At 39.0% G+C, this 27029-nt stretch overlaps 1 pseudogene; it reads right to left on the bottom strand.

Annotated features, from left to right (window-relative positions):
- LOC124102536 (ubiquitin-conjugating enzyme E2 E3-like) overlaps positions 1–19655 on the bottom strand; it is a 34435-nt pseudogene extending 14780 nt beyond the window's left edge.
- Positions 19656–27029: the final 7374 nt, after the last annotated feature.

Genomic DNA, 27029 nt, shown 5'->3' with positions numbered 1-27029 from the left:
TAGCTCAGTTGGTAGAGTGCTTGCCTTGCATGTACAAGGCCCTGGGTTCAATCCCCAGCACCACCAAAAAAAAAAAAAAAAAAAAAAAGAACTTGAAGGGCCTCATGTGGTACACTCCTGTAATCTAGCTACTCTGGAGGCTGAGGCAGGAGGTTCTCAAGTTTGAGGCCAGCCTGGGCAACTTAGTGAGACCCTGTCTCAAAATAAAAAATAAAGATGACTAGGATATAGTCCAGTGGTAAAGCAAACACCCCTAGGTTCGGTCTTCAGTAACCCCTGTTATGGTTTAGATGTGGTGTCCCCCAAAAGCTCACATGTGAGACAATACAAGAAGGTTGGGAGGAGAAATATTTGGGTTATAGCCTTAAGCTAATCAGTGAATTTATTCCTGATGGGATCAATGAGTGGTAATTGGTGGCAGGAGGGATGTGACTAGAGGAAGTGGTTCACTGGGGGCGTGGTTATGTATCTGAACAGTGGAATCTTTCTCTCTCTGCTTTCTGATCATCCTGTGAGCTGCTTCCCTCTGCCACACTCTTCCACCAGGATGTCCTGCCTTACCTCAAGCCCCAAGGAATGGGACTTGCTGTCTATGGATTGAGACCCCTGAAATAGTGAGCCCCTCAATAAACCTTTTCTCCTCTACAGTTGTTCAGGCTGGGTCTTTCAGTTGCAGCAGAGAAAAAGCTCAATAAAACACCCCCTCCCCCAAAAAAGAATTTTATACATTTAATGCAGTATTTTGATAGACAATTCTCCTTGTTGTGTACCAAAACAATTAGGTCATTTGTTGGAAGATATTTTATTGGTTAAATGCTTAACAGAAGCAAAGTATTTGGTTATCTTGTTTATTGCTGTCTATTTGTAACCAATAAAGTAAAATTAATCCTGTAACAAATATTCCTGGAAAAGCAATATAATTAAGTCTACTTGTAGGGAAGTACGGTATAGAAGTCTGAATTTATACTTAGCGATTTTCAGGCTTCAAGTTTTATTTCTTTAATCTATACAAATTAGTGCCTCTTTTCCTCTTTGCGCCAAGAGAAGTGCTGAATGAGAGGTAAGAAGCACTTTCTTTTCTCACTCCCATCCCTATTCTAGCTGGGACTCTTAAGTGCTTTCATCAAAGAACAGACTTCTTGCCAAGAGTCCCATTTGTCTGCCAACATGAGAGTTTGGCTATAGATTTTTGATTTTAGGGCAATATAACTCTTTCTAAGGAGGAGGAAGAGACCGAAATCCGCTCTATAAGCAACTGTGACACATAATGGAACAATAGTTTGGGCTCTAGAGTCAGAAAATAAGTAGATTTGAATCCTTGTGCTAGCACTTGCAAGCAATGTGAACTTGGCAAACACTAATTGCTTTGAGTCTTAGTTTGGCCATCTATGTTTGTTATAAGAATCAAAGAGGTCACAAATGTCAAGCACCAATGGCAATAACAGGTACATTTTGTATAATTCCTAATTCCCTCTGTCCCCTACAAATCAAAATATTTTTTTTGGGAACGAAATTGCATAATCACAGAGGTGGGGCAGAGAGCCTTGGGCTGCCCCAGAAGTCATCTGATATGTGGACATAGTTTCTAATGAATGAAGGAGAAGAATTGAGATCACATTCTCCACTGTGTCCCTTTCCTCACCTCAGTTGTGATTGCTGTTTGGGCTCAGACCACAATACCCCAAAGTATGTTGTTTTGGTGTGCTGAGTACTTTCAAGAACATTGGAGAGACTCAGGTGCAAGGCTTCTCTGATCTTTTTCTGCCCACCTGTCTCCCTGCCCTCCTCTCACCTACCCCTTTTCTCATCCAAAACAAGTCATAGAAACCAGAATCCCTTTTCCCCAAACCAAGGCATAAAAGATTGAAAGGCTACTATCTTCTTTCTTGAAGATCCTCTTTCAGAACGGGTCCTGCCCCAAATGGAGGAAAAAGGAACACTTCAGAGAGAGGCCAAGATTAATCTGAACAGATAGACCTTGTTGGGTTCCCCCTCAGTCTATTACCATTAGATTTTTTTCAAAAAAGCTATTTGTCCATTCACATTTCTTCATAGCTGTTCATTCTCCATCAAACCTAAGCATAAATGTAGAGAGAATTCTCTGGTTTTTGGATCTTCATTTCTTTTCTTTTTTTTTGGTACCAGGGATTGAACTTAGGGGTGCTTAACTACTGAACCACATCCCTACCCCTTTTTTATGTGTTATTTCGAGACAAGGTTTCGTTAGACTGCTCAGGGCCTCACTAAGTTGCTGAGGCTGGCTTTGAATTTGCAATCCTCCTGCCTCAGCCCCCCAGCTGTTGGGACTATAGGTGTGCGCCACCATGCTCAGCCTGGGTCTTCACTTCTGAAGTCTCCTGTGTCATGTAGACTTTGGTTAAATAAATTTGTTAAGTTTCTCTTGTTAACCTGTCTTTTGATTAAAGGGACATTATGATGGATGAGGAAAGGTATCACACCTTTCGGGATTGCAAATAGTGCGAATCCAATTCCTAGGAGTCTCATCTTTGGGCATATCACTCAGAGCCCTGACATAATGACAGCTAGCTCTGCATTTCAGGTGAGGCAATGTAAGAGTGGTCTCAGTTGCTCCTAGAGTCCTAGTTCTCAGGGAGAGTGGGTAAATGTTTTGCTCTATGAATGTTGAACAAGAAGTACAGACCCTAAAGTTTGATCTTAACATTCAGGGACAGAATCAGAAAGAACGACTAGATTGAATTTTAAAATTGTGGTAAAATATGCGTAACATAAAATTACCATTTTAGCCACTTTGAAATGTACTGTTCAGCGGTGACATTCACATTACTGTGCGACTGCCATCCCTCTCTGTCGCTAAAAGGTTTTCATCTTTCAAGACTGAAATTATTCTCATTTTTATAACAATGATTCTCTATCTCCCAGCTCTTGGAAACCACCATTCTCCTCCCTTCCTCCCTTTCTCCACTTTCTTCTTTTTCCTTCGTTGGTGCTGGGTCCTCAAGGAAGTCCAGGCCAGTACTCTACCAACTGAGCTGCACTGAGAAACACCCTTGGCTCTGCCATTCTGTTTTGTAGCTCTGTGAATTTCACTGCTCTAGTTACTTCATGTTAGTGGAACCATACAGCATTGTCCTTCAGTGACTAGCTTCTTTTGCTTAGCATATGTCTTAAGGTTCATTCATATTATAGCACGTGTCAGAATTTCCTTTCTTTCAAAGGTTGAGTATATTTTATTATATGTGTCAATTCAACCCTTTTGGTTTATATTTTTCAAGCCACATTATGGTGAGTAATGATGCTTTACTGTAGGTTTTTTTTTTTTAAACCAGGGATTGAAGCCAAGGGTGCTTAATACCGAGCCACACCCCAGCCCTTTTAAATATTTTATTTAGAGACAGAATCTTGCTTAGTTGCTTAGGGCCTCACTGAGTTGCTGAGGCTGGCTTTGAACTCTCGACCCTCCTGCCTTAGACTCTCGAGCTGCTAGGATTACAGGTGTATGCCACTGTTCCTGGCTTTATTATAGTTCTGATGCCATATATTTTCTTTTTTCAAATTGCTAGCCGTGTGTGTCTCAAAGAAGTTTATTTCATATGAGTTAGTCCCTCTGGGTTTCTAGGAGTGAAATAAGCCCTAATGGCTGGCTATAAGGCATCCATTGTATGTAGAGAATTCACTACTCTTTGCATCTAGAATGGCATTGGTTATTTACTATTCTTGGGAGAATTGAGAAATAGTCACCGAAATAACTTTTTGTACTCTGTGTTCATACGAGGAACTCTGTCATTGAGAAAGGCAGCTCTGAGGGCTTTTGACTTTTGTTTTGATTTGGTTTTTGTGTGGTGCTGGGGATTGAACCCAGGGTCTTGTGCATGCCAGGCAAGCACTCTGCCACTGAAGTTCATCCTAAGCCCAACCTTTTCACTTTTGGGTAAAATAAAATGAGTTTTTGAACCTGCAAAGCTGAGGATATTCATTAGACCTTGGTAATGACAGAAACATACAGGACACCAAAGGAATCCTACTGGGTCTCCAGAGTGACAGTATTGCTTCTGTGTTTTCTGTGTAAATTTGGAATGAGGAGTACATAACTGATTTCCTTCTTGTAGAACTAATGGGCTTCTTCTTCCTCTTCCTCCTCCTCCTCCTCCTCCTCCTCCTCTTCTTCTTCTTTCTTTTATTTTTTTGTAGGATTGATGTGTCTTAAGTGCAAGTTACTCATTAGTAGTCAACAAAATGCAGGAAATAATAATACTACCATGTTGTTCATTACACCTAAGGCATGTACTGAACTGATTCTCTGAACATAAATGTACGGTATCATGTGTTGGGGATCTGCATTAAATAATACTCATGTAACAATTTTTTGTCCCCAGTACTCTACTGGGTCCAAATAGTAGAAAAGCTAACTGATCTGATGGTCTAGTGGTAGTGAAGAGGCAACTATAATTGCTAAATACTAATTAATGACAGAGAAATGACAGGATGATGTGATAGTACAGAAAAGAAACACTTTTTTCAGACTTAGAGGATTAGAGGGAAGCTTCTTGAAGGAACTGATATCTATGTAAAGACCTATGAATCCAAGAGGAGTTAACTAAGCAAAGGAAGGGAAAACACTTTCTTGGAAGAAATAGCACATGCCAAGTCCTAGCATGTGTATTTAGGAAAACGAAAAAGGCCAGTGTAGTCTGAAGCCAGACTGTGAGGGTGGGAGGGTGAGAGGAATAGCGCAGGAGCTCTCTCAAGTAGAATATTCTATATCCTCTTCAGGATTCTATGCTGAGAACAATGAGACTCATTAAAGAGTGAAGACAGGGTATATTATAGTGAAATTTGTGTTCTGGAAAGATAACTCTAGCTGCAGTGTGGAGAGTATTTAAGCGGAACCTGGTAGACTATTCATGATTTTTTTTTTTTTTTTTTTTTTTTGCAGCAATCCAGGGATGAAGAGAAGTTTATAAATTTAAAGTGCTCTTTTCTAGGATTTGGTTACTTTTCAAAAAATATGGTGTGGGGGTAAAGGGTGACTTTTTGTTTCCAGCTTGGATCATTGGGTAAGATGGGGGGGTGGGGAAAGCACATTTCCCCAGGAAGATGATGAGATCAGTTTTGGATAATTTAAGACTGAGGTGCACGTGTGACAACCAAGGAAGCTTTGGGGGTGGAACATTTATGGAAAGATTAGAGGAAGTTGTTGTTGATTTTTAAATTATTGCTCTTATTTCCAATTCTCTTTTAGGATGCTACTGTGGAATTAATAATTTATGGATTAGAGATATTTCCTGTGGGATTGGATCCAAACAGCACAACAGGAAAGGACATGTAACTTGCCGCTTCTTGAGAGTATAACAGGACAAGAGCCTGTTTTCTGATGAAAGCTAAACAAGTGTTCCTTCCCATTTATTTTAACTTTGTATTATATATACATTGATAAGGCCTTAGATGTGTCTGCTGATGCAATTATCTTTGAAAAGTGGGATTAGTTGGAGGAGAAAGGAAATGTTACTTTATATAATCTTATAAAAATTCTTTTTTTGCACAAAGTATTTTATTTTTATGAAAAAATTGCATCACGATTGTGTAAGTAATTTAGTAAAAATTTTGATTCAGTTGGACTGATAAATAATTGAAGCACTAGAGAAAATTTTCAGGAAATGTAGAAGACATAGAAAGAAAAAAAGGGATATTCTCCAAATTGCCTTCTTGCCTCCTTAGGTATATTAGGAATCATGTGTTAATTTTTTTTTTTTTTTTTTGTCATCCATTTGCTTTCTCTTACTCTCCTGTAGCATGTCTCTAACTCTACATTTGTTATGAAGATCAATGCTCAACTGGATCTCTCTGGTCTGCAGAAGTGTTTTATTTATAGCTGGTGTCTGTTCTGATTGGTCTGTTTCCTGGTTGTTGCTGCCACTACTCCTTTAGAAATTTAAGTTCCCCAACACCACTGATTTGGGTGGCCTTTTTCACCATCTGTCTTTTCCTACATCTCCTATCCAGTTGAATGATGGCTCCTTCTCTGTTTCTCCAGTATTCCCCAGTAGGTCTCTATCATAGTAGCAGTGGAGTGGGCTTAATAGTGGCCCCTAAAGATAACAGATCCTAGTTCCTGGAAATCTTAAATGTTACCTGTTGGAAAAAGCATCTTTGCAGATGAGATCAAAGATCTTGAGAGGGGGAGATTATACTGGATTACAAAGTCCACCTCCAAAGAGACAGACAAGGGTCCTTATAAGAGATGGCAGAGGGAGACTTGACCCAGGCAAGAAGAGTGGCAGTATAAGTGAGGAACAGATGGAGACTGGAAGATCTTGAAGACTGGAGCGATATATGGCTACAAGCCAAGGAACTCTGGCTGTGACCAGAGGCTGGAGGGAAACAGATTCTCTCCCTAGCACCTCTAGAGGGAATGCACCCTCATCAACAATTTGATTTCAACCCACTGAAACTGATTTTGGAATTTTGACTTGCAAATATGTGAGAGAATAAATATCTTGAATATATCATGGCATATACTTATACTAAAACATATTACTTGTTTCTCTGAAATTCAAATCTAATGGGCGGGCCTCCTGTATTCTATTTGGTAACCATAGACAGACATCATGTCTTAACCACCTCTGAATTGTATCGTATAATGTTCAGGAAATGAGTATTTTATGACTAAATAAATACTGAAATTTCCAAACATATCCACAATAGAGAGAAGAGTATAACGAGGCCCTTTATATTCATCATATAGCTTCTACAATCATCAACATATGACCAATCTCAAATATTTTTTTTCATTGCTGGGGATTGATCCCAGGTCCTCCAACATGCTAGACAAGCACTCTACCAATGAACTACAAATCTTTCTTAAATTTTTTATTTTGAGACAGGATCTTATGAAGTTGCCCAGGCTAACCTTGAACTTGTAGCCTTCCTGCTGTAGACTCCCAAGTAACTGTGATTATAAAAGTGTGTGCACTTTGCCTGACTCTCTGTTTTTAAAACAGTACTTTGGCTAGGTACAGTGGTAAACAGCTGTAATCCCTGGCTCAGGAATCTGAGGCAGGAGGATCTCAAATTCAAAGCGGCCTCAATAACTTAGACCCGAAGCAACTCAGGGAGACATTGTATCAAAATAAATAATAATAAAAAAGGCCTGGGAATGTGGTTCAGTGGTCAAGCACCCCTGGATTCAATCCCTTTTACCAAAAAACAAGCAAACAAAAACATAGTATGTTGTTCAAAAGAAGCATCTCTGTGGTATTATGAGCGCATGTATGTGTTCATGGAGATCATAGCACTGCATTTGAAGATGCTACGTCCTTCCACAAGAATGGAGGAACTGGAGAGTGATGAACATTTATATATGGATAACAGGAGAACAAAACTAAATGCATATCATTGAGGGAACGTGGCTCTAGAGTGCCCAGTGTGATAGAGAACATGGATGGTACTTTTCGGACTTACGATTTCTCCATATAAATTGCAACATAGGCACAGAGATTGGTAAATGTAACTTTTTTTTTTTTTTGGTTCAGTGTTTATTAACTATGATTTTTAAAATTTATTTTATTTATTTTTTTTATTGGTTGTTCAAAACATTACAAAGCTCTTGACATATCATATTTCATACATTAGATTCAAGTGGGTTATGAACTCCCATTTTTACCCCAAATACAGATTGCAGAATCACATTGGTTACACATCCACATTTTTACGTAATGCCATATTAGTAACTGTTGTATTCTACTACCTTTCCTATCCTCTACTATCCCCCCTCCCCTCCCCTCCCATCTTCTGTCTCTACCCCATCTACTGTAATTCATTTCTCTCCTTGTTTTTTTTTCCCATTCCCCTCATAACCTCTTATATGTAATTTTGTAAAACAATGAGGGTCTCCTTCCATTTCCATGCAATTTCCCTTTTCTCTACCTTTCCCTCCCACCTCATGTCTCTGTTTAATGTTAATCTTTTCCTCCCGCTCTTCCTCCCTGCTCTATTCTTAGTTGGTCTCATTATATCAGAGAAGACATTTAGCATTTGTTTTTTAGGGATTGGCTAGCTTCACTTAGCATAATCTGCTCTAGTGCCATCCATTTCCCTGCAAATTCCATGATTTTGTCATTTTTTTAGTGCTGCATAATACTCCGTTGTGTATAAATGCCACATTTTTTTTTTATCCATTCATCTATTGTAAATGTAACTTCTGGCAGTTTTGTTCTGTGCAAAGCAAAGGCATTTGATGAACTTTTCTTAGGTGGGATGTTTTACCTGTGAGAATGATGTAACAAGGAAGATGTATACAACAAAGAAGAATAATGATGTAACAAAGAAGTAACAAGGAGAGTTACTATTCTGAACTCTGAATACCAAGGAGGAACAGTTGGGAGAAGTGGAAGTGACTGTCACTGAAGAGGGGTCTGTGACCATATCATTTCTGTATGTGAAGTGGCCAGGGAAGAGGTGTTGGGCCTAGTCAGGTGACAGTTCGTAAGAAAAATAGCCTTTCAAAATTCAGAGAAAAGACAGGTATAACTGTATTATGAGGATGTCGGGTGACAGATGCCAGAGAAACAGGAAATTCCTTCTTCATTTTTTTGGTCTTGAGGATCAAACTCACGGCCCTGTGTATTGTAGCATGTGCTTTGCCATGAGCTGTAGTCTCATTTAATACATTAAATTTTACAATTAAGTTTCCTACATTTTTTTTTTGAAGAAAAAAAAGCCAGAAGCCCTCTGTAGCAGCTGCAATTGGCTGCCTACCTTTATAACAGGTAAAATGATGCAATGAAATGGGCCAGACTGGTCAACATCCTTTTTGATGCACCAGGCACTGACCTAAGCACTGGAAGACCATTATAGAAGAGCCTGACAAAGGGTCAGTGCTCCAGGAGCTCATTATTCTGGCAAGATTGTGACAAAGAAGATAGGCATGTGGATTTTTATATCTTTAAAATATATGTTTATTTTTAATTGACACTTGGTAATTGTACATATTTTAAGGGGTATACAGTGTAACATTTTTTTACCTATATATAAGGTGTAATGATCAGATCAGGGTAAATGGCCTGTTATCTGAGACATACATCATTCCTCTGTGTTGAGAACATTCAGCATTTGCTAGTTACTTTGAAATATTCAATTGTAGTCAACCATAGTTATCTGCTGTGCTACAGAACGTTGGATAATATTCCTCCTACTGCTGCCCATATCATATCCCTCCCAGGCTCTGGTGACCATTATTCTGTTTTCTAATTCTACAAAATAATTTTTTTTCATTTCCACATGTAAGTATAGGTATTTGTTTTTCCATGTCTACATTATTTCATTTAATATGATGACATCAAATTTCGTCCATGTCACAGGGAGCAGTGGCACATGCCTGTAATCCCAGCAGTTTGGGAGTCTGAGGCAGGAGGATTGTGAGTTCAAAACCAGTCTCAGCAAAAGAGAGTCACTAAGCAACTCAATGAGACCCTTTCTCTAAATAAAATATAAAATAGCTGGGGATGTGGCTCAGTGGTCAAGTGCGCCTAGTTTAATCCCTGGTACTTCCCCTGCATAAAAAATTTCATCCATGTTACTACAAATGACAGAATTTTATTTTTTATGACAGGATAATATTCTGTTGTGTGTGTGTATTTTCTTTATCCTTTTACCTGTTGATGGACACCTAAGCTGATTCCATCATTTGTTATTGTGAATAGTGCTGCAAATAGACATGTGAGTGAAGATATCTCAACATACTGACTTCAGTTCCTTTGGATATAGCAATGAAATTGATGGATCATATGGTAGTTTTTTTGAGGAAGCTCCATACTGCTCCCCATTATGGTGGTGCTAATTTGTGTTCTTACCAACAATGTATTATGACTTCCCCTGTAACCTGGCTTGGGCGTGCATGCCTGTAATCCCATGGCTTGTTAGGCTGAGGCTAGAGGATCACAGATTCAAAGCCAACCTCAGCAACTAAGGCAGGCCCCAAACAACTTAGTGATACCCTGTTTCAAAATAAAAAGGGCTGGGTATATGGCTTAATAGTTATGTCCCTAGGTTTAATCCCTGGTACCAAAAAGAAAAAAATGAAAAAAAAAGTCCAATATTTGTTATTTATTGATTTATTTGTCTTTTTAATAATAGCCAGTCTAACTAGGGTAAGATGATATCTCACTGTGCTTTTGATTTCCATTTCCCTGATGATTAGTAATATTGAGCATTTTTCCATATACTTATTGGCCATATATATTTCTTATTTTGACAAACGGCTGAGTCATTCCTCCATTTAAAAAATAAGGTAATTTGCTTGTCTGATTTTGTTACCTGTACTTTTGGAGTTATAGACCCCTAAAAATCTTTGCCCAGGGCTGGGGATGTGGCTCAAGCGGTAACGTGCTTGCCTGGCATGCGTGGGGCGCTGGGTTCTATCCTCAGCACCACATAAAAATAAAATAAAGATGTTGTGTCCACTGAAAACTAAAAATAAATATTAAAAAATTCTCTCTCTCTCTCTCTGCCTCTTAAAAAAAAATCTTTGCCCAGACTAATATTCTGAATTATCTCCCCTATATTTTCTTCTAGTAATCTCACAGCTTTGGGTCATGTGTTTAATTCTTTGATTTATTTTGAGTTGATTTTTTTTTTTGGTACTGAGGATTGAATTCAGGGGCACGCAACCACTGAGCCACATCCCCAGCCCTATTTTGTATTTTTTATTTAGAGACAGTGTCTCACTGAATTGCTTAGGGCCTTGCCTTTGCTGAGGCTGGCCTTGAACTCCCGCTTCAGCCTCCCAAGCTCCTGGGATTACAGGTGTGCCACCATGCCCTGCTAAACTTTGTATTTTTATTTATAGTTGCATCTGACATTGGTCTTCAGAAAAATCTGGAATGAATTTAAAAATAGGTGTTAAAGGCTCAGGAGGCCGAGGCAGGAGGATTGAAAGTTTAAAGCCAGCCTCAACAATTTAGCATGACTGTAAGCAACCTAGTGATGAGGCTCAGGTTAAATGCTCCTGGGTGCAATCCCTGGTCCCCTAAAAAAAATTAGTTGGTGAGCACTCAGTTTGGGGAGGAATAATCATTAGGAATCAGTTTGAATGTACAAAGAGCAAGTGAGATTTGATTAACGTTTTCTTTTTTTTTTTTTTTTAGAAGATTCCTACCTGGTCAGGCAATGCTAAAGATCCAGAATTTCCAACTGGCCTTGAACAGTGCCCTGGAAGATTGTGTTTGATTGCTTTGTCACAGGGTTTGGTTCTTTGCTCTTTGTACAACTTTGTGAATGAGGCAAAAACCAAAACAACAAAAAACAAAACAAAAAGTGTCTTTACATGTTTATTAAATTTGCAGATGCCTGAGGTTTTTTTTGGGGGTACTGGAGATTGAACTCAGGGGCACTTGACCCCTGAGCCACTTCCCTGGCCCTGTTTTGTGTTTTATTTAGAGAAAGGGTCTCCCTTGGTTGCTTAGCCCCTTATAACATTGCTGAGGCTGGCTTTACCATTGTGATCCTCCTGACTCAGCCTCCAGAGCCCCTGGGATTACAGGCATGCGCCACCATACCTGGATCAGATGCCTGAGTTTTGGTGCCTTGGAAAATAGAATTTACAGTTAGGCTGAATTGATAGACCCATATTGAAAAGATGAGATTTCACAGGGATACATATAACCAGATATACATACAAATAGATTCAACATTCATGTGCTGATGTTCCAGAAAATGAAGGTCTATTTTAAGAACAAGTAAGTGAAAAAGTTCTAGTGATTTTAGTTGACTGCAAGTTCAATATGAGCCAACAGCTAGAGGACTGCCAAGATAAGTGGATACAAATCTAGACTGCATTAGTAACAGCTGAGTGTCCAACAGTCAGGGAAACAATAATTCCACTTCTTTGTGATTCTCAGACCACACACATTTGGAGTCCTAAGTCCTTAGATCCGGGTTCCCCATTTCAAGAGAAAGCACTGTCACCGTGGAGCTCTTCCGGAAGTGGTGAGCAGGACAATGAAGACAGTGAAAATCAAGTCAAATAGGAAATGGCTGAAGAAACTGGAGCATAATTGCTCTCCTCAATTATGTAGAAGAACTAGCACACAAACTTTGTGTCACCCCAGGGAGCAGAAGTAAAACCAGTGGGGCTGCAGAATTAGAAAAAAGCAAATTATAACTCAATACAAAGAACGAATAAAAACTAGGGGTCACATTTTGAATGGAATTATGTAAGGGGAAGAGACCAAGGACAAGATAGACCCTTTTAGTACAGCTCCCCATGACCTATTTTCTCCAGCTAGGTCTCACCTCCCAATAATCCATAAAAGTTTTAATCTGTCAAGTGGATTAATCCATTGATGAGGTCAGAGCCCTCCTGGTTCAATCACTTCCTTAAAGCCTTACCTCTGGGCATTGCTGCATTGGGGACCAAGCCTTTGAGGATATGAGCCTTTGGGGACATTCCAGAGCCAAATCATAACAACCAGTAAATGGGAAAATTACCAGATCTACTACAAAGTTATAAAGTAAACATTCTGTGTTTTAATTCAGCGGAGGCTCAATATCCAGTTTCTTGTCAACCCTATTCTCTGTTTTTAGCATCTCTTGCTGATTCTTGACTGAACCAATTATTCCTTTACAACTTGCAAAATGATGATTGTATCCAATTCTGCCAGTCCTGTTGCTTTCATTAACTAAGATTCTCTAGCGGAGCTCCCCTCATTAACGGAGTTATTTGTTCCTTTGAAACAGTTCCGCTTGGAAAAGAAAGAATTCTTAGTTCTCTCTACTAAATGTTTTTTTTTTTCCCTGATGATACAGGGGATTAAGCCTAGGACCTTGCACATGCTAGGCAAGCACTCAGCTATAGCCCCAGCTCTTTCTAAAAATTTAATTTTTTAAAAAAAAATATTTTTTAGTTGTAGATGGACACATACCTTTCTTTATTTATCTTTATGTGGTGCTGAGGATTGAACCGAGTACCTCACCCATGCTAGGGGAGTACTCTACCACTGGGCCACAATCCCAACTCCCTCTAAAATTTAATTTTGAGACAAGGTCTTGCTGTATTGCCCAGGCTGGTCTGAATTTGTAATCTTCCCCTCTCAGCCTCCTGAGTAGCTGGGATTACTGGTGCATGCCAGCATGCCTGGCTCTCTTTACCAGTTTTTAAGTAAGGAATTGGTATGATAGTCATGTCATTTAGTAGAAAATGTGTTGTTTTCCTTTTCTGTGTTAAGCATCTTTAATTTTTTAATTTATTTAAGTATGTCAATCAATTATATTATTTTTTATGATGCTGTAACAGATTGTATTTACCAAAGTAGGCTACACCAATATATATGGACTTATATCTTCTTAAAATGTAATGTTGACACTTCTCCATCACTTCTGCCTGGCACTCTAGGGACATATGCTTTTAGTGAAATTCATCCACCCTGAATCCATCCTGTTGGAGAGAGGATATGGAAAGACAATATAATAGACAGATGATCATGGATCCATACAGTCTAGGCACCAGATGCATGAGGGAATGAGCATTCAAAAGATTTCAGGGACCAGCTTTTGAGATACTTAATTGATGCTGAGCAGATTAGGAACCAGTTTACCCACTGAGTCCTGCCCAGACTATAGATTTGTGAGAAAAATAAATGTTTTTTAAGATTCATGTGACTTTTCACAGTAACTACAATGTATGTTGGATATAATTGGCCTTTGGGAGTCTCTCTCCACATTGGTTCTTCGGAGTTTTTTTGTGTGCATGTGTGGTGTTTCTTGGGACTGAAATCAGGGACTGGCATATGCTAGGCAAACACTTTACTGCTGGGCTACATTCCCAGTCCTGCATAGATTCTTGTGTCTTTTGACATAACCTAGTGGTTTTAGATAATTTCCTTGCTTTTTGGGTATCAATGTCCTAAGCTCACTTTGTGTATTTTTTGCCTTAGATCTGAGATCAGTCTTTTCTCTAAAGAACCCTGATTCCTTTTAATGAACACTAATATTTCCAGTTCAAAATCTGGGCAGTCTGAGAGCTTTCTTTCTTTTTATTCCCATCCTCTACCTCCCCTGGATTGAACCCAGGGGCACTCTACCACTGAACTAAAACTCTAGCCCTTTTGATTTTTTTTTTTATTTTGAGACAGTGTCTTGCTAGATTGCCCAGGCTGGCGTTAAATTTGTGATCCTCCAGTTTCAGCTTCCTGAGTCCCTGGGATTACAGATGGGTGATGTGATCTCTCAGTGGAACAAATTACAATGGAAATGTTACAAATGATGATAGTAAAACCCATTTTTTAAAAGTAGAATTGAAAGGCGAACAATGAAGCTCAACAGAATGATCAAGAAAAACATTACAAATCCAATAAAAATAAAAACATAAGGGGCTGGAGTTGTAGCTCAGTGGTAGAGCACTTGCCTCGCAAGTGTGAGGCACTGGGTTCGATCCTAGCACCACATAAAAACAAAGGCATTGAGTCCATATGCAACTAAAAAAAACCAAAAAACATAAGCAATTATTAAAAGGTGGTATACCAGGGCTGGGACTGTTGCTCACTGGTAGTGTGTTTGTGTAGCATGCATGTAGCCCTGGGTTCCGTCTCCACCAACGCCAAAAAAAAAAAAAAATACCCAATGGATGGTGATTATTGAATCATGTTCAATTTCATCATGATAAAAAGGGAATGTAACTATTTTCAAATTAGTAAATTTTCCTTGAAAAGAATAAGCCTCAGTGCTGAGAAGAAAACAAACTAATCTCATACACTGGTAAAAATGTCACCTGATTATTGGCTCTATTCCTAGTTATTTGGCAATATAAATTAGAAGTCAAAAAGTTCAAGGCATTTGTAATTGTTGGGATAGAGCCTAAGATAAAAAGATAACAAAGAGGTAACAAAATGAAGTACCTTAAAAAAATCTGGAAAAAAAAATATATATTATATAAATTTTATGCAACAGACAGGCATGAGTGGTCCAAGCTAGATGGACAGCTCTGCTTTCTGTTGTCATTGAGTGGCCCAGTTTTCTTCCATTCATTAGCTCCACCATTCCCTAAGTGTTAAAACTGTGGCTAAAGCTAGGTTGCAGACAAGTCTGTGTTCCAGCTGGCATAAAGGGAAAGAAAGAAGTTGAGGACAAACAATTTTCCATTCAGCAAAAGATGGGATTCTGTGCTCAAGGACACACCTACATGTAAGGCAGGTCGACAGCGGCAGTCTTAGGGCAAACAGCCATCTGTCTTTCCTAAGCACTCTTTGGAACAAGAGTACATCCTTGGCTTCAGTAATTCAATTTCTGATAATCTGTCCTAATGAAATGAATTACAGAAAACAAGTGTTAATTACTCAATGAGATGAACCTGGTGGTGCACACCTGTAATCCCCGTGTCTCGGGAGGCTGAGATAGGAGGATTGCAAGTTCAAAGACAGCCTTAGCAATTTAGTAAGGCCCTCAGCAACTTAGTGAGACTCTGACTCAAAATAAAAAGTTTAGGGGCTGGGGATATAGCTCAGTTGGTATAGTGCTTGCCTTGCATACACACAAGGCCAAGGGTTCTATCCCCAGCACCACACACACACACACACACACACACACACAAAAGGGGTGTGTGTGTGGCACTGGGGATGTGGCTCAGTGGTTAAGTGCTCCTGAGTTCAATCCCTTGGTACAAAACAAACAAACAACAACAACAACAACAAATTCAACAATAATTCAGCCAAGGAGAGTAATGTTTAGTACCTTGCTTACTAGAGAAGAGAGCTACTTGAAAAATTTCCAGACAGTATTACTGAAGGGTTTTAAGAGCCGTGGTAAGGAACTAAATGAGTGAGAAACCATGGGAGAATTTAGGAAAAAGAGATTGAGTTTGATTAAGGACCTTCTGCTTCCTATGGAGGACGAGTGCAAGCAGTGGCCATCGTCTGGGCAATACGTGATGATGGTGGATTGAAGTAGCAGGAGCAATGGTAGTGACAGTCTTTGGATATTAAATTTTTGTTAGCTACATTGATTTTGGAGGAGCATTTAATTTATGAGGCCGAATTTCCCACTTTGCTTAACTCATAAAATAAGGGATAGATCATGATATGGGGTTGTTGGTACAGAAAACTGAAAAGTGTTATTTTTAAATGGCCAAAGCTAATTTTATCTATAAAGTTAAATATCATCAAGATCCCAAGATAATCAAAACAAAAAGACACTTTTTTTTTTGAGATGGGGGGGGGCGTCTCACTATGTTGCTCAGACTATTCTTGAACTCATAGGCTGAAGTGATCCCTCTGCCTCAGTATTGTAGGTAGCTGGGACTACAGGCATGCACCTGGCTAAAAAGACACCTCTTAAGTAGAAAAATGTCATTTTAATTTTGTAATTTTAGCTTAATGATTAGTTCTTTCTATAGAAGGATCATAAAATATCCAATATCTGTTAGTTTTCATCATGTTGTCTTTGTTTCTTACATTTAAAGTGAACTGGGGCTGAGCATGGTGTCTTATACCTGTAATACTAGCAACCAGGGAGGCTGAGGCAGGAGGATTGAAAGTTTGAGGCCAACCTGGGCAAGTTAGCACAACCTTGTCTCAAAATAAAATAAAAATGACTGCATGTAGCTCAGTGGTGGAGCTCCCATGAGTTCAATACCCAGTACCATACACACATACATAAGAAGTGAATTAGGGGCTGAGATATAGCTCACGGGTAGAGCGTTTGACTGGCATGTGCATGTGTCCTGAGCTTAATTCCCAGCACCACAAAAAAATAAATAAATAAAAATAAAAAAGTGAATTGTGATTGTGCTATTTTCTTAGATGTTTATTAAAGTTATAAGTTTTTAAATATTATTTACCTAGCCTCTTTGTTATGGAGATAATCTAATAATTTATGTAATTATTAATCTAATATTTGATTTGTCATTTTACATAGAATATTTGTCATCAAACATGTGATATTTTCCCCTGAGAAGAGGACCAGGATGCTTTTGGACTGTGGAATTCAAAACGAGATTCCATGGGGCACCTAATTTTCATTTGATTTCTAAAGGAAATATAAACCACATAAAGAATAAAACCCTTTGAGTCTCTTGGTACTACCCACAAAGAATCTCTGACACCAAACTTATGGGCTTTTCACACCAAGAAATTCTCCAATTCTCTGTAGACACCAAGTATCCTAAAGTTTAATTCAGTTCTGACACTAACTACCCAGAGTTAACCCAGACACCATAGGTTAAGAGCTCATTCCCACAAGACTGGCCCCAACTTCAAATTCCAGTTGCAAGTAACGGGTCCTAAGACTACCTGTACTTCTGTGCAATTTGGCTGCAAATTGAGCCCCTGCCCGTGTTTGGTAATTTGCTGAAACAGCTCACAGAACTCAGATAAAGAGGTGTACCAGGTGGGGCCGGAAGACTCTTAGTGCAAGGAACTTTTGTCCTCATGGAATTTGGAGTGTGCTGCCCTCCTGGAATGTGGATGCATTCATCAATTTGGAAGCTCTCTGAACCCTGTCGTTACAGGGTTTTTATGGAGGTTCTATTACATAGCACGATTAATTATATCATTGGTCTTTTTTTTTTTTTTTTTCCCTCATGAGCAGATTGAACCTAGGGGTGCTGTATCATTTGGCTACATTCCCAATTCTTTTTACTTCATTTTGAGACTGGGTTTCAGTAAGTTGCCCAGGCTACCCTTGAACTTTTGATCCTCCTGCCTCAGTCTCCTGAGTTGCTGGAATTTCAAGCATGCACCCTCAAGCCTGGCATATGATTGGTTATTGATAATTAACTCAATTTCCAGCCCCTCTTCTCTTTCTGGCGGAGAGGAAATTCCAGACCTCTATCACACCTATCCTAAAGGCATACAGAGCTGGCTCTTGTCCCCCAACCAAGAGTCACCTTATTAGCATAAACTCAGGTATGCTTGGAAGGGTTTTTTTTTTGTTGTTGTTGTTGTTACTGAGAGGATTTAACTGGGGGGAGGGGCACTCAACCCCTGAGCCACATCCCCAGCCCCGTTTTGTATTTTATCTAGAGATGGGATCTCACTGAGTTTCTTAGTACTTTGCTTTTGCTGAGGTTGGCTTTGAACTCCTACCTCACAGCCTCCCTTGCCACTGGGATTACAGGTGTTTGCCACCATCCCTGACTTGAAAGGGATTTTTATGAGTCACAAAATAACTCATTTCATCACCCAGGAAATTACAAAAGGCTTAGGAGATCTATGACAGAAACCAGAGATGAAGATCATTTATTTATTTTATTATTAGTATTTTTTTTGAGATGAGGTCTCACTGTGTTGCCCAGGCTGGCTTCAAACTTCTGGACTCAAATGCTCCTTCTGTCTCAGTCTCTGTAGTAGCTGGGAAAACAGGTTCATACCACCAACACTGTATTATTTCCTTTTTTTCTTGGAGCTGGGAATTGGAAGCAGGGCCTTGAGCGTGCTACGCAAAAGCTCCACCACTGAGCTAGATCCCTAGTCCCCTTATTTCTTATTCTACCACTATCACAATTGCCTGACTTTCACTATTTATTTAACATGTATTATATTTAAGTCACTAAAAATGATACTGACATGCATGATAAATGAGTTTATAGGCTGGTTAGAGACATTCTGGTTTTATACAAATATCTGAAATATAGTTCATAAATCAAATGCACAGAATGCAATGCAATTAAGACAAAAAAAAGGTAAATTCTCTCTACTAGGGAAGAATGATGTTTTTGGTCACAGCTGTCTAACTTGGTTATGGTTTTGCTTCACACAGTTTTGACGATTTGGGTTACTCTTTTAAAGTTCACATTTATAACCATTTATCATAATGAAATTAAGACAAAACATGGTTTTGTTAATAGCTTGCAAATTCAGTATTAGAACATTTTATAAGAAGATTTGATAAAGGGATTGCTTTCTTTTCCTATCACAGTAGAAGAATTAGAATCTTTGTGACAAATATCCAACTTCTGCCCATCCACCCCCATGAGCTGATATTCTCTTTTGGTACTAGGTAAATAGTAGGTGATCAATAAATGGTTACAGAATGAACCATCAAATTTGCATCATTATTGAATTTGAGCTGATCTCCCTGCTTATCTGCTTATGTCTGTAAGTCTATTTCTGATTGAGTATATGTGAGTTCTCTCACAATGGGATAATTGTATGTTGCACTGTGTCTAGTGGTTATGTCTAAGATTTTCTATGAACCAAACTCAATGATGATTTGCTTAACACCCACTCACCCATCTGCCAGTATTTTGACTTTAATTTATATATATATGTATATATTATGTGTGCGTACTTATAAACAAACTTAAATGTAAAAGGTGATTTATTGAAAAGTGGTGGGATAGTGATGGCAGTGATTGGCATATGAAATTGCTCCCAAGGCAGGCATTGGCATCCTGGCGGTAGCTCATTCCTCAGCTTCCCTGAACCAGGCTTGGAACTCTAATGACTTCCTATATATATGATAAATTCAGGCTGCAAAGAAATCCAAGTGCTTTTTGTGCTTATTTTTCCCTCTGTTTCTAACAGAAGGAACCAGACCAAAAAATATTTTGTGAGAAAACGACACTCCTTACTCTGTACCACTTGCTTAGATGCAAGCCCAGGCACCCGATGATGCAACTCGCGAGTGTGGAAGAGGCTGGCGGATGGGCTGTCACGTCTGGCTGATCTGATGTCAGAGCAGATCATGTGGTGCTCTGCGGGCAGCTGGGACTGGCCCGTGGAAAGCACATGGATTACAGTGTGAGGCTGTAATGGGAAAGTCGGTTCCTGGGCTGCTGTCTCATAGACGTCAGCCTGCAGGGAAGCTGGGGGCTCTCCTACTTGCCCTGCTCCGGGGCCCCTCCTGCTGCGTGACTCACAGGCAATTGCAGAGAGAAGCTGCTTGCTGCTCCCAGTAAGTGCTTAAAGACGGTCTTTGTTCAGAGCGTTTTGGAAGCGGGGAGGAAGTGTTGGTGTTGATGAGGGATGTTGGAAACCCTTTGTAAATCTCCCTCCCAGGAGCTGGGCTGGGCAGCATTGCTTTACATGCCATCCCGGAGTTCAAAGGCAGTGCCCCATGTGCAAATACCCACAGCCCTGATTTTGGTTTGTTCTCCACGTGATGTGTTTTTCTGCTTTGCGATTGCTATTTTTTTAATTGTAGGGAAGATTTTTTAGATCTGGTTAGAGTGAAGTGATTTCAGATTCCCACACCCTGAGTGGACTTGGTGTTCTCTGTATGGTAAGCAGGGAGAGGGAAAGAGGGTGGTGTCTCTTTTGGTCAGAAACACTGCTTTTGTATTAAGATATCTGCTGTGTTTGTGCCAGGGAAATATTTAGTGATAACCACTCCTTCTCTGCTTTGGATTAGTAGGTGATGAGAGAGAAAGGATGAACCAGGGGTAGACAGAGATGATTCATTTTTGGTAAACAGCAGTGCTATTAGTAATTGCCTTTTTTCGTGGTTCAAATTTCTGTTAGATAGTGTCAGTTGGCAGAACAGGTGCTGGCAGTGGAAGAACGATGGGGTTCTCACTCCTTTTTCTAGCAAACGAATTATCTTTTCTGCTTTAAAAGCCCAACTAAGGAGTGGCAAGAAGTGTGCTATGTACAGATTTCTATGCACTGTTTTTTTTTTTTTTTAGTTTTTGCATTTTTTGCTGGTATCAAGTACTGTATTCCCCACGTTCAGGAACACCATCTCTATGGTGTCTTAGGTGTGGCCTTTTTGGAGAGCAAGAGAATAAATCCAAAAACATATTACTCTTCCTTCTGGGCATATAACACTAAATCTGTTTTTGAGACTGAAAATAAATGTGAGTGGTTGGAAGAAAATAGAAGGAGAATTTAGAAGAACAGATTGTTTATTTGCCCTGGCACTTTTCTGTGAACACCTGATAGAGTTTGAGGTCAAGGCATATGGTGTCCCTTAGAAAGACAACAGGCAAATAGTAAGGCTATGAAAAATCTTTCTTTTGCTTCTTCATCTTTTTTTTCTTTTCTTTTTAAAGGAATAACCCCTTTTCTTGAGACATGGCACAAACTGTAGACTTTGGGGCCAAAGACTGATTCTAGAAATATTTAAGTATTGAAAAAACTTTTGGGTGGGAGAGGTGATGGGGATGGCAGGAAGAAGTTATTCTAATGAGGTCCCTTCTATTTTATAGCCTTTTGCAATCAATGGTTTAAGTCACAGAACAACAGACAAGAGCTTGCCCCACCCATGGTGTGGTGAACATGATCATTCATTTGCCATTTTATTTCACTGAACTGTGAAAGCGCTAGTGCAGAGACAGTTCTATAATAGGTTATCTAAGCCTGTGTATTACAGGTACGAGCCAAAGAACGCGAAGACTCCCTCCATCCCACCTTGTTCTCCCTTCCATAGCATTGAGTGAAGTTAGATGTATCCTGGAGACAGCCCGTACTGCTGCATGCCTTGTTAGCCATTGCCTTTAGGTGAGGAATGTTTTCTGAGCGCTCTTACTGACCTAGTTCTAGCTCTGCCTTTTCTGACCAGCCCAAGACCACACCCCCTTTTTTGGCTACTTGCCAAAGACTGTCTCTCTGAAGGAGAGTCTGATAAAATGCTGCCTGTACTTGGACACATTGATTCCTTGGTCAGAAAACCCAGGTAGACACACACCATCTGCTTCTCGGGGGGAAGTTCTCATTTATGGGGATTTTAGCTATTCTTTTATTAAAAAATTTTATTTCCAGCTGCTCAGGAAGCTGAAGCAGGAAGATAGCAAGTTCTAGGCCATCCTCAGCAACTTAGACCCTGTCTGTAAAACAAACAAACAAGAACAGGGCTTGGGATGCAGCTCAGCTGTAGAGTGCCCCAGCATCCAATCCCCAGTACCACACACCTACACACAAATTAATATGAGTAAAAATGGAAGAAAGTTATCCATTTTGTTGTATCACACAAGCTGTTTAACATGTCTGTCTTACTCATTAAGCTAAGTAGGCTGTATTCATTACAGAGGGGCTATCTATACCCACATTTCTATTTTTCAGGGAAGGCATTGCAGTTAGGGACTTAGAGCTGGAATAGATGTAAGGACTGACAATCAGTTCATCCCCATTTATATAGGGAGGAGAACTGTCCAGAGCTATCTATCTGCTGAGTGATAGATCAGGACTAGCACCCAGATCACCTGACTCTGGCCCAGTCCTCCTTCGGCATAACACACCCTAAGAGGGCAGTCTTTAACTATAAAATTGGCATTTTTTCCTTCAGTTTCAGATTACTGCAACTTATTTAAAGTTCCGTGGTATTACTAACATAGGAAAATCACTGTGCTTTCATATCCCTTCCTGCAAAATGTCTAGAACTAGATGAGAAGGCCTTTAAGATGAAAAACAAGTTCTTTTTCCTGATGAGAATATATTCTTTGTGGGATATGTGATCAGATTGTAAATACTTGATCCTTAGAGTTTTCCAATCTTGGCTTAATGGGAATATGGACCACCGTAATTAATAAGGGGGAATCATTGTTAGGCATGGTAAATCACATACCAGGAGAACATGCAGAAGTATTCCATTTGATATATTTGAGTCCTATGTCCTCCACTACCCCCCACCTCCCTGAGAGCTAATATTTGAATTCAGAGTCTCATGCATGATAGGCAAATGCTGTATCACTGAGCCATATCCTTAGCTGTTAATGTTTTTTTCTTTATACAGATCTATCCATGGTGATATATTTAAAGTCATTTTCATTTAAAAATAAGATTTCAGATTACTTTGTCTTTCTTAAAATTAATGCTAGGCCCATAAGAGATTTTAAATATATATTTATTGATGGAATAATATATGGAATATATAAAACATTACAATAATACCTGTGGATATTTATTTGTTGGTTTGTTTGTTTTTGGTGCTGGAGATTGATCTCAGAATTTCGTGCATGCTAACTAGACACTCTATCACAGAGCTACACCTCCACCCCTAATGATATTTAAAAGGTAATCCAATGTAGAGACTGTTCCATATGTTATTAGAATATCCATCTGTTAATTATTCAGTCTAATTTTTTTCCAGGGTGAAATTCATATATTTGCTTGAAATCATTATAAGTATGAATAAATATCATACACAATGCATCTGTTTCGATGCAGTTTGTAAGCAGTAAACACAAAATTAGATTGGGTGTTGTTTAATTACATTTTTTTTGAAGCCTTGACTATAATACAGAAACCCTCTAATATATCCTTAAAGTGTAGTAATCCGTTTCTACTGGTCCAGTGAGGGCATCTTTTCATTCTAGACATAAAATTATAGTGATATATTCAGAGAATTAGTTCTAGTGGTTTTGACTGGTTGCAAAAGGAGTAATTAGAACACTGGTCTAAACAGCCTGCACTTGCTAGCTCAGAAACAAATGGCTGACTTTTCTAAATGGTGAAGATCTTCAAGGAAGCCTCCAAACAATTATTTATTTATATTCAGCTTCAGGTTATGGAGGGGGAAAAACCAAACAAAGGGAAATAAGGTGTTAATATTCCTAATAGGGACAGATAGAAACTCTCAATAAAGATTTATTCAAAAAAGATCTAAGAGAAATATAAAAAATAAGGCAAAAAGATTCTGTAGAGGCTCACTACAGTGAATAGCTGCTGTAGCCATTGTAAATTTTTGTTTTAAGGTCTTGAGTCCTTTAACTGATTGCATTTAGGCAGAAAGCACAAGAAAATATCTCTTGTTGTAAACAAAGAAACAGATTTAAGTTAATGCTAATGTGTTCACAGCCAGAGCCAAAAAGCTTTTCAGGGTTATTATAACACACTGGGCTCCTGGCCCATCCATCTAAATGTCTAAAGTAGACTAAAGTTATGGATCAGCCCATTGTATACACCATTCCACATGAGAGACAGATGCTACTGTTTACTGTGCTAGTGACTTAGCCAGAGTCAATGTGAAATCTGAGATTACTATTTGGGGTCAATGGAAGTTATACATGAAAAAAAAATTATTTTTTTCTGTCATGGATTTAGATTCCTATAGTCCAGTCTGTTTTGATTAGTGCTGATTATTATTATTTTTTTGCAATAATTTATTAAACCTAATATATATATCTTATTGTCTAAACTGCTTAGATGGAGAGCTTCCTTGTGAAACTGTTTGCTTATTGTCTTTTGGACCTTGGGTGTGATATAGGTCTTCAACATATTTTTGTCCTTTGCCTTGAGCATAGAAAAGAAACTATGAAAACCTATCTGCATAACAACCACATTTGAAAATGTAGCTACCACACAGTCTCTGAGAAGATTTGCTAGAAAACCAGTTTTGTGTGTATTGATTAAGAGAAAGACTCTCTGCTGTGCTCAGTGGGAAAGAAAATTCCATTATTTAGGACCCAGAACTGGGGGCTGGAGATGCAGTTCAGTGGTAGAGTGCCGGCTTCCTATGTGCCAGGCCCCAGGCTCAATCCCCAGCATGGCGACCAAAAAGAAAAAAAATTCCCAGTGTTGGGCTTCTTGATACTGTTTGATCCTTTATTCCTTCCCTTGCCCATTTGGCCTGAGCCCTTTTGTGTCAGTCAGCTTTGCTTTGCTGTGACCAAAATACCTGACAAGAACAACTTAGAGGAGGGAAAGTTTATTTCGGCTCCTGGTTCCAGAGGTTCAATCCGAGGTCAGCCTTTGCTCTGGGACCAAGGTAAGGCAGGGCATTGTGGCAGAAGGGCATGCTGTAGAGCACTGTTCCATTCACAGAGGTCAGGAAGCAGAGAGAAAGGGGAAGGGACTGCAGGGAAGATGAACCCTTTCAAGGCATACCCCCAATGACCCACCTCCCCCAGCCACACCCCACCTGCCTGCACTTATTGCCTAGTTAGTCCATTCAAATTAGGATGGACTGATTAGGCGATAGCTCTCATGATCCAATCATTTCACCTCTGAACATTCCTGCATTAACATAGTTTTAGGGGCACATCTCATAACCAAACCAATACCCTTTCATCAGACTAAACCATGTTTTTAAGGAAGCATCACAATTAAGAGGGGATAGGCAGGAGAGTCGTTCCTGCTTCTGCTGTTTCCCAAGTACAAAGGTGCTGCATTTTGGGGGTAATGTGTCCTGTCCCCCATCATTGCCATATGCTGAGCACTTCCCATGTGTCAGACCATGTGCCGATGCTTCATTTATTTGTGGACACTTTATAGATGATAAGATGAACTTGCCCAAAGTACATAACTTGTCAATGGAGATGCCAGGCAAGTCTTTTAAATCACAGGCTCTGTCTCCTATGAGCTCTTGTTCTGACTATAAATTCCTATAGAGTTGTGGACATAGACATGAAGTCTGAGACAGAGTCCTCTTTATTTACAATACACAGACTTGGTGAAAGGGTTGGTGATTTGTAGAAAAGGAGAAAATATCCTTTATTTTGGATTAGATTTATTTATTTTAAATTTTGAATTAGATTTAAATATGCGAAGTATGGTGTGATCTGGCTCCCACCATAATTATGGGAAAAGCTTAAAAAAATAATACATGCTTGTCACTTCTTCTAGGTATCTAGAAGACAGTCCTTACAGCAAGTTCCTTTTTTTCCCCCCTGCAGCAAATTCTTACTGCAAATATTCAAATTTTACAAAATTATAGGATCTTATTTATTTATTTATTCATTCCTCTCTGTTGTGCTGGGGATCAAAGACTATCACATGTGAGCTATATCCCCAGCCTGAGGACCTTCTTCTTCTTGTTTTTTTTTTTTTATAACTTTCCTACATCAATTTTATTTAAAACACAAAGAAGTATAATGGAAAATGTCAAATAGTGCTGAACATGAACCACTGACTAATACAAAACCTTTAAAAAATTATCAGTGTTTAAAAAAAAAACAAATGAATAAAGGTTATATACAAAAAGAACCAGGAATCTATAAGCTGATTCCCAAAATGCAAAGACTTCATAAAATTTATGGTGAAACTAGAACTACCGCTGCTTTGAAGAAGGGCTATCGTACAGCATTCAGTCAGCTGAAGACGGATTGGTAGATGTGAATAAATTTCAAGTCACTTTTTCTTGTGCAGAGTCATTCAGGTTTTCCTAAGACTGAATGGGCAGTACTATGACTCTGTTCCTTTTCCATATTCCTGAACAAGTCTCTATGGAGTTCAACTCCCCCCACCCCCATTTTTTTATTGGTGTATTATAATTATACATAATGGTGGGATTCGTTTATACATATTCGTAGATGCACACAATATAGCAATATAAAATGGCCAGTGTCACTCCTCAACACTTCCCCCCTCTGAAGTTCAACTCAATGAGACACTTACAATAGCAGTTCCTTAGAGCCAACATGAGAGACAGGTGGTTCTAATTTCCTAATGAGAAACACAACTTGCCATCAACAGCAAAATATCAAAATGGACACGTCCTTTTTTCTTCTTCCTTCTGATTATGCACAATATGTCTTCTTTAAGACTGCTATCCTCAGTCACACTTGTTCCTTCACAAATCTAAACCTTGAGGTGACATGAAGGAGACCAACATCAAGAAAAGAAAATTCAGAAATTAAGAAAACTGGCAGGTATACAGTACACCTCCAGAGCATCTCAATGTCTGTGCTACAGTAGAATTCAGTGTTCTACTGTGGTCTGCAGATTAATAGTGACAGCTTGAATTTGGACACCAGCTTGGTTAACTTTCCCTCGGAGATTAATATGATTGGGTTCTATAATACAGGAAACATTAAGCCAATTCTAACAGAGATTGAAGCTGAGTTGAAAAGAAGTTTTGCATCTTTTTTATAGTCTCAAAAAACATGTTGTCCAGAAAAGAGTATTGTTTCTCCATAGTGTACATTCTAGGCTTACTAAAACTTAGTTGGTTTACATAAAACAGATTAATTTGAAGTTACTAATTCTAATACCACAGAATTTTAAAGGCTTCTTCCTGATATTCTATGATATTCAATTTCAGAATAAACTAAGTCCTGTGAGAACATTTGGCCCAGATGTTACTAAAAATAATTGTTGCTCTAAGATTTCACACAGAGAATAACATTCCATGTGCTTCTACTTCTTGCTTCATTTTCCATTTGGGAATGAAAAGAAGAAATTCAG

This window comes from Marmota monax, unplaced genomic scaffold (genome assembly GCF_021218885.2).
Source record: "Marmota monax isolate L192 unplaced genomic scaffold, Marmota_monax_Labrador192_F-V1.1 WCK01_AAM20220418_F8-fsc00002, whole genome shotgun sequence".
NCBI classification, from domain to species: domain Eukaryota; kingdom Metazoa; phylum Chordata; class Mammalia; order Rodentia; family Sciuridae; genus Marmota; species Marmota monax.
Note: the sequence above shows the minus strand (reverse complement) of the source record. Positions and strands in the feature narration are given on the sequence as shown.